The sequence below is a fragment of the Oncorhynchus keta genome, unplaced genomic scaffold (assembly GCF_023373465.1).
Source record: "Oncorhynchus keta strain PuntledgeMale-10-30-2019 unplaced genomic scaffold, Oket_V2 Un_contig_13916_pilon_pilon, whole genome shotgun sequence".
In the NCBI taxonomy this organism is placed as follows: domain Eukaryota; kingdom Metazoa; phylum Chordata; class Actinopteri; order Salmoniformes; family Salmonidae; genus Oncorhynchus; species Oncorhynchus keta.
In genome coordinates this window covers 50,801-58,873 of record NW_026278433.1, presented here as the reverse complement: position 1 = coordinate 58,873, position 8,073 = coordinate 50,801, and the positions used below count along the sequence as shown (strand labels likewise).

Genomic DNA, 8,073 nt, shown 5'->3' with positions numbered 1-8,073 from the left:
AGAGTTCCAATTTGCAAGTATTTGCAACACGTGAAGGAACGACAGCCCGCTGTTGCTAATGAAACGCAGATTTTTTTTTTTTCAATTTCCATGTGGATTTAGAATATTGTTCTATGGTGTAATGGTTAGCACTCTGGACTTTGAATCCAGTGATCCGAGTTCAAATCTCGGTAGAACCTTCCCATTTTTTTGTGCTGAATTATTCACATGGCCAACCAATAATCTCATAATCTGCTGTTTATCCGGTGTACAAATGACTTGAAAATCGGAACTCTACAATAAGTATTCTGTATAGGGTTCTATGGTGTAATGGTTAGCACTCAGGACTCTGAATTCTGCGATCCTAGTTCAAATCTCGGTAGGACCTACCTTGATTTTGCAGTGACACACTCCTCCCCTGTCAACTTTAAAATACTTATGTGTGAAAGAAACAAGTGGGTGGGAGTCGATAAGCACTCTTGTTAGTGATCTGTAGATGTAGTTTCGTCTTAGCTGAGACATTATATATAGTCAGTGATCTGTAGATGTAGTTTAGTCTTAGCTGAGACATTAAATAGAGTCAGTGATCTGTGGATGTAGTTTAGTCTTAGCTGAGACATTATATAGACTCAGTGATCTGTGGATGTATTTTAGTCTTAGCCCCCCCCCCCCGTAGTGCCACAAAGCATATATGCACATGATAAGCCAGGGCAAAATGTTTAGAATAGCAGGAAATTCGTTTTTAAAATGCAACTTTTTCTCTAAGCCTCATGGCAAAATGTGTTTATTTGCAGGAAATTAGCTTTAAAACAGCAACATTTTCTATCTGCCCCATGGCAATATGTGTTGAATTGCGGCCCTGTTTTTAACCTTCACATAGCAAAGAAACACGAGGACAACATCACATTTGAGTAGACTTTCCTTTAAATTCCACCAACTTCTATATAATATATGCCATTTATCAGACGCTTTTATCCAAAGCGACTTACAGTCATGTGTGCATACATTCTACGTATGGGTGGTCCCGGGGATCGAACCCACTACCCTGGCGTTACAAGCGCCATGCTCTACCAACTGAGCTACAGAAGGACCATGCCTGTGAACATGAATATTTCAGCACCTCACTCACAGTGCTTACTGCGCCCCAGGTGCTGTCGCTGCGTGAGTCATTGAAACAGAATTAATAGAAAGGGAGTCGCCATTCATGTCAACGATGGCATTATAAGTGGATGTTGAGTTAACCAACGATTAGAATAGACTAGAATACAATTTGGGGTGGTTTGAAGCCACCGTGCATCCATCTTGGTAATCCCTCACTGTTGTAAAACTATCATGGAAGCTATAGAAATGCATTTTTTTATGTCTACATTTACTTTTTATCACTTTATTCTATTACAGATACCTTAACCCGGCACAGCCGGAAGAGGAACTGGCCACCCCTCAGAGCCTGGTTCCTCTCTAGGTTTCTTCCAAGGTTTTTTTGGCTTTTCTTTGGAGTTTTTCAAAGTCGCCATGCTTCTACATCTGCATTGCTTGCTGTTTGGGGGTTTTAGGCTGGGTTTCTGTACAGCACTTTGTGACATCGGTTAATGCAACAAGACAAATTGATTGATTGATTGAGGTATACTTTAAAACTATATTATGTGAGCTAAATATTAAAATACAAAATTAAAAAATACATTAAAACATTTTCCTTAAAATATCATTGTTAGAGATTAATAAAGATACTGTCCCGACTACAACAACAAAAAATACTTAAATACATGTCAATTTGTCCTTGAAACATTTTATTGAAATACTGTTGAATTCCATTCATTCCTTTGGATGACTGCTCCTTCTGGCGAGTTCCAATATGGCCGACCGATGGCTTTAAAGACTCTCATTGGCCAATACATATCATCAGCAATCCAGCGTTTATATACATCATTTGAGTGTAGTCATTGGAGCCAAGCAGGAAGTAAAAGCAGAATGTGTACCACAGGAGGCTGGTGGGAGGACCTATTGGAGGACAGGCTCATTGTAATGGCTGGACTGGAATACATGGAACCGAGTTAAATATACAGTGTGTGTTTGATACCATTCCATTGATTCTATTCCAGCCATTACAATGAGCCAATCCTCCTTAGATCCACCAGCCTCCTCTGATGTGTACCCGTCAATATGTGCTGTGAATTGACCCTTCACTAAGCCCCACCACCTTAGTTACTGTTGCTAACTCTGACAAGTTTAGTCTTTTATTTTCCCGTGAACATGAAGAAAAACATTGTGGTAACAGTAAGGGAACTCCCAAAAGAGGTACTCAGTAACTTTTGGTTTTGACACCATCCTTTGACCTCTCCAGGTACAGACTGTCAGTATTAGGTGAGACCCAGGCATGCTGTTTTATCATTTATTAAGGACTTCATGCTCTCCTTACTTCTTACTATTTATCTACCAAGGACTTCATGCTCTCCTTACTTCTTACTATTTATCTACCAAGGACTTCATGCTCTACTTACTTCTTACTATTTATCTACTAATCACCATATTATTTCCTTACTGCTTTGAATGCCCTGCCCACTTCCCTTTACTCCTCCTCCACTGCGACCAATCAAGCCAGAAGTAGAAAAGAGCAGGCGCTCTGAACTATCCAACCAGGAACAAGACTATACTGCCACTACTACTGCAACTCAGTAGACAGAACTCCTGACAGTCAGTGTTCTGTCTGGGAGTATTCAGAGTCAGTGTTCTGTCTGGGAGTGTTCAGAGTCAGTGTTCTGTCTGGGAGTGTTCAGAGTCAGTGTTCTGTCTGGGAGTGTTCAGAGTCAGTGTTCTGTCTGGGAGTGTTCAGAGTCAGTGTTCTGTCTGGGAGTGTTCAGAGTCAGTGTTCTGTCTGGGAGTGTTCAGAGTCAGTGTTCTGTCTGGGAGTGTTCAGAGTCAGTGTTCTGTCTGGGAGTGTTCAGAGTCAGTGTTCTGTCTGGGAGTGTTCAGAGTCAGTGTTCTTTCTGTGAGCATTTCCAGTGTTCCACCATGGTTCTGAACATTCCAGGTGTGGTTGCCATGGCAGTGTTCTATCTGCTGGTCCTGGGGACAGGTTTGTGGGCAGCACGGAAGTCCAGGGCTATGGAGAAGAAAAGTACGGGAGACAAGACAGAGATAACCTTACTGGGAGACAGGAATATCGGCCTGCTTGTGGGAATATTCACCATGACTGGTAGGTGAGGTGTGGCCATGTCTTTAGATCTGTGTAATGCTTTACAACAATACTCACTATTACTGTATTCACACTGTACCTTTACAACTATACTCACTATTACTGTATTCACACTGTACTGTACCTTTACAACTATACTCACTATTACTGTATTCACACTGTACCTTTACAACTATACTCACTATTACTGTATTCACACTGTACCTTTACAACTATACTCACTATTACTGTATTCACACTGTACTGTACCTTTACAACTATACTCACTATTACTGTATTCACACTGTACCTTTACAACTATACTCACTATTACTGTATTCACACTGTACTGTACCTTTACAACAATACTCACTATTACTGTATTCACACTGTACCTTTACAACTATACTCACTATTACTGTATTCACACTGTACTGTACCTTTACAACTATACTCACTATTACTGTATTCACACTGTACCTTTACAACTATACTCACTATTACTGTATTCACACTGTACTGCACCTTTACAACTATACTCACTATTTCTGTATTCACACTGTACTGTACCTTTACAACTATACTCACTATAACTGTATTCACACTGTACTGTACCTTTACAACTATACTCACTATTACTGTATTCACACTGTACCTTTACAACTATACTCACTATTACTGTATTCACACTGTACTGCACCTTTACAACTATACTCACTATTTCTGTATTCACACTGTACTGTACCTTTACAACTATACTCACTATAACTGTATTCACACTGTACTGTACCTTTACAACTATACTCACTATTACTGTATTCACACTGTACCTTTACAACTATACTCACTATTTCTGTATTCACACTGTACTGTACCTTTACAACTATACTCACTATAACTGTATTCACACTGTACTGTACCTTTACAACTATACTCACTATTACTGTATTCACACTGTACCTTTACAACTATACTCACTATTACTGTATTCACACTGTACTGTACCTTTACAACTATACTCACTATTACTGTATTCACGCTGTACCTTTACAACTATACTCACTATTACTGTATTCACACTGTACTGTAGAGACAGTATAGATCATTCCTTACCTTTGGACAAACAGTGTGTGTGTGTGTGTGTGTGTGTGTGTGTGTGTGTGTGTGTGTGTGTGTGTGTGTGTGTGTGTGTGTGTGTGTGTGTGTGTGTGTGTCCTGCAGCTACGTGGGTTGGAGGAGGCTTTATCGTAGGGATAGCAGAGGTTGTCTATAACCCTAACCTGGGTCTGGTCTGGGCTTTCATGCCCCTACAGACCTCCGTCTCCTTCATCATCGGTAAGACGCACACGCACACACACACGCGCACACACACACACAAACACACACACACAAAGTTTAATATTTCACAATCAGAAATAATCATAAAAAAATGTAAGAATATCAAAGTTTCCAAAATGTGTGAAGTGGCGGGACGTTGTTGTGCTGAAACACACATCCCAGTCTGTAGTTTTTAACTGACCTTCAATTCATTCAAATATTCTACACACCTTATCGGCTTGTTATTGGTGCACTGTTTATGTTATCTCTCTCCCTCTCTCTCCCTCCTCTCTCTCTCTCTCTTCCTCTCCCTCTCTTCCTCTCCCTCCTCTCTCTCTCTCCCTCTCTTCCTCTCCCTCCTCTCTCTCTCTCCCCTCTCTCACCCTCTCTTCCTCCTCTCTTACTCCCCCCCTCTCTCCCTCCTCTCTCTCTCTCCCTCTTCACCCCTTCTCTCTCTCACCCTCCTCTCCCTCTCTCCCTCTTCTCCCCGTCTCTCTCCTCCACCCTCTCTCTCCCTCTCTCTCCCTCCTCTCTCTCTCTTCCTCTCCCTCTCTTCCTCTCCCTCCTCTCTCTCCCTCTCTTCCTCTCCCTCCTCTCTCTCTCTCCCCTCTCTCGCCCTCTCTTCCTCCTCTCTTACTCCCCCGCCTCTCTCCCTCCTCTCTCCTCCCCCCTCTCTCTCCCTCTTTTCTCACTTCCCCCTCTCTCTCCTCCTCTCTCTCGCCACCCCTCTCCCCCTCCCTCCCTCCCCACCCCCTCTCTCCCTCCTCTCTCTCTCCTCCTCTCTCTCCCCACCCCTCTCCCCCCCCTCCTCCCTCCCCACCCCACCCCCTCTCTCTCTCCCCCTCTCTCTCCTCCTCTCTCCCCCTCCCCCCCTCCCTCCCCACCCCCCTCTCTCTCCCCCCTCCTCTCTCTCGCCACCCCTCTCCCCCTCCCTCCCCTCCCCACCCCCCCTCTCTCCCTCCTCTCTCTCTCCTCCTCTCTCTCTCTCGCCACCCTCCCTCCCTCCCCACCCCCCTCCCTCTCCCTCCTCTCTCTCTCCTCCTCTCTCTCGCCACCCCTCTCCCCCTCCCTCCCTCCCCACCCCCTCTCCCTCCCTCCTCTCTCTCTCCTCCTCTCTCTCGCCACCCCTCTCCCCCTCCCTCCCTCCCCACCCCCTCCTCCCCTCTCTCTCCTCCTCTCTCTCGCCACCCCTCTCCCCCCCCTCCCTCCCTCCCCACCCCCTCTCTCCCTCCTCTCTCTCTCCTCCTCTCTCTCCTCCTCCACCCCCCTCTCCCCCCTCCCTCCCTCCCCACCCCCCTCTCTCCCTCCTCTCTCTCTCCTCCTCTCTCTCGCCACCCCTCTCCCCCCCTCCCTCCCTCCCTCCCCACCCCCTCTCTCCCTCCTCTCTCTCTCCTCCTCTCTCTCGCCACCCCTCTCCCCCCTCCCCCTCCCTCCCCACCCCCCCTCTCTCTCCTCCTCTCTCTCGCCATCCCTCTCCCCCTCCCTCCCTCCCCCCCCCCTCTCTCCCTCCTCTCTCTCTCCTCCTCCCTCTCGCCACCCCTCTCCCCCTCCCTCCCTCCCCACCCCCCTCTCTCCCTCCCCACCCCCTCTCTCCCTCCCCCCTCCCCCCCCTCTCCCTCCCCACCCCTCTCCCCTCTCCCTCCCCACCCCTCTCCCCCATCCCTCCCTCCCCACCCCCCCCTCCCTCTCTCCTCCTCTCTCTCGCCACCCCTCTCCCCCTCCCTCCCTCCCCCCCCTCTCCCTCCCCCCTCCCTCCCTCCCCACCCCCTCTCTCCCTCTTTTATCTCAGGTGGTATATTCTTTGCCAAACCGATGAGGGAGAAGAAGTATGTCACTATGATGGATCCCTTCCAGATCAAGTATGGGAGAGTAGTGAGTGGAGCTCTGGTGTTCCCTGCCCTTGTAATGGATGCACTGTGGGTCGCCTGCACACTGGTCGGACTAGGTAATATGTACAACCAAACAACAGCAACAAACAAACAACTGTTTCAAAACACACAACACACATTATCACTTGTAAACACAAACGTACTAAATCATTCGCTGCACACAAAACACACACATACACAGAGTGCAGTTGAATCACTGTCTGGTGTTCCAAAGCAGGAGCCACATTCCTCCCTGTTTCAAACAACTTAGATAAACAGACGCAAAAAACACACAGTCATTCAGCCTCTAGCCAGTTTTGGACACCATTACATCTCTGTTAAAGTATGTTAAGTCACTGGATCCATCCACAATGACACCCTATTCTCTATATATTCTCAATGGGCCCCGGTCCAAAGTAATGCTCTATATAAGGGAGAGGGTACCATTGTAGACACAGCCATTCTTTCCTGATGGACCTGTCAGGCTTGTCTTTATGTAGGTTTAACTCTTTAATTCACCCTTATTTTACCAGGTCAGTTGACTGAGAACATGTTCTCATTTGCAGCAACGACCTGGGGAATAGTTACAGGGGAGAAGAGGAGGGGGATGAATGAGCCAATTGTAAACTGGGGATTATTAGGTGACCGTGATGGTTTGAGGGCCAGATTGGGTATTTAGCCAGGACACCAGGGTTAACACCCCTACTCTTACAATAAGTGCCATGGGATTTTTTACTGACCAGGACCAACCCTGCTTAGCTTCAGAAGCAAGCCAGCAGTGGTATGCAGGGTGGTATGGTGCTGGCACAACGCCCCATATTTGTGAGATGCTCGACCCAGGTTGGTTCTAGATGGAGTAACGTGGGGAATAGTTACACAACGCCCCAGCTTGGTGAGATGCAGGTTTGTTCTAGATGGAGTAACCTGGGGAATAGTTACACAACGCCCCAGCTTGGTGAGATGCAGGCTTGTTCTAGATGGAGTAACCTGGGGAATAGTTACACAACGCCCCAGCTTGGTGAGATGCTGCCTTGTTCTAGATGGAGTAACCTGGGGAATAGTTACACAACGCCCCAGCTTGGTGAGATGCTGCCTTGTTCTAGATGGAGTAACCTGGGGAATAGTTACACAACGCCCCAGCTTGGTGAGATGCAGGTTTGTTCTAGATGGAGTAACCTGGGGAATAGTTACACAACGCCCCAGCTTGGTGAGATGCAGGTTTGTTCTAGATGGAGTAACCTGGGGAATAGTTACACAACGCCCCAGGTTGGTGAGATGCAGGCTTGTTCTAGATGGAGTAACCTGGGGAATAGTTACACAACACCCCAGCTTGGTGAGATGCAGGCTTGTTCTAGATGGAGTAACCTGGGAATAGTTACACAACGCCCCAGCTTGGTGAGATGCAGGCTTGTTCTAGATGGAGTAACCTGGGGAATAGTTACACAACGCCCCAGCTTGGTGAGATGCAGGCTTGTTCTAGATGGAGTAACCTGGGGAATAGTTACACAACGCCCCAGCTTGGTGAGATGCAGCTTGGTGAGATGCTGCCTTGTTCTAGATGGAGTAACCTGGGGAATAGTTACACAACGCCCCAGCTTGGTGAGATGCAGGCTTGTTCTAGATGGAGTAACCTGGGGAATAGTTACACAACGCCCAGCTTGGTGAGATGCAGGTTGTTCTAGATGGAGTAACCTGGGGAATAGTTACACAACGCCCCAGCTTGGTGAGATGCAGGCT

At 47.0% G+C, this 8,073-nt stretch overlaps 1 non-coding gene and 1 pseudogene across 1 annotated transcript; both read left to right on the top strand.

Annotated features, from left to right (window-relative positions):
• The first annotated feature begins 107 nt into the window (after positions 1–107).
• Positions 108–179, top strand: trnaq-uug (transfer RNA glutamine (anticodon UUG)). Its single transcript has one exon. It is a non-coding gene; the product is annotated as a tRNA-Gln (tRNA).
• Positions 180–2,616: 2,437 nt separating this feature from the next.
• Positions 2,617–8,073, top strand: part of LOC118382075 (high-affinity choline transporter 1-like) — a 31,388-nt pseudogene continuing 25,931 nt past the window's right edge.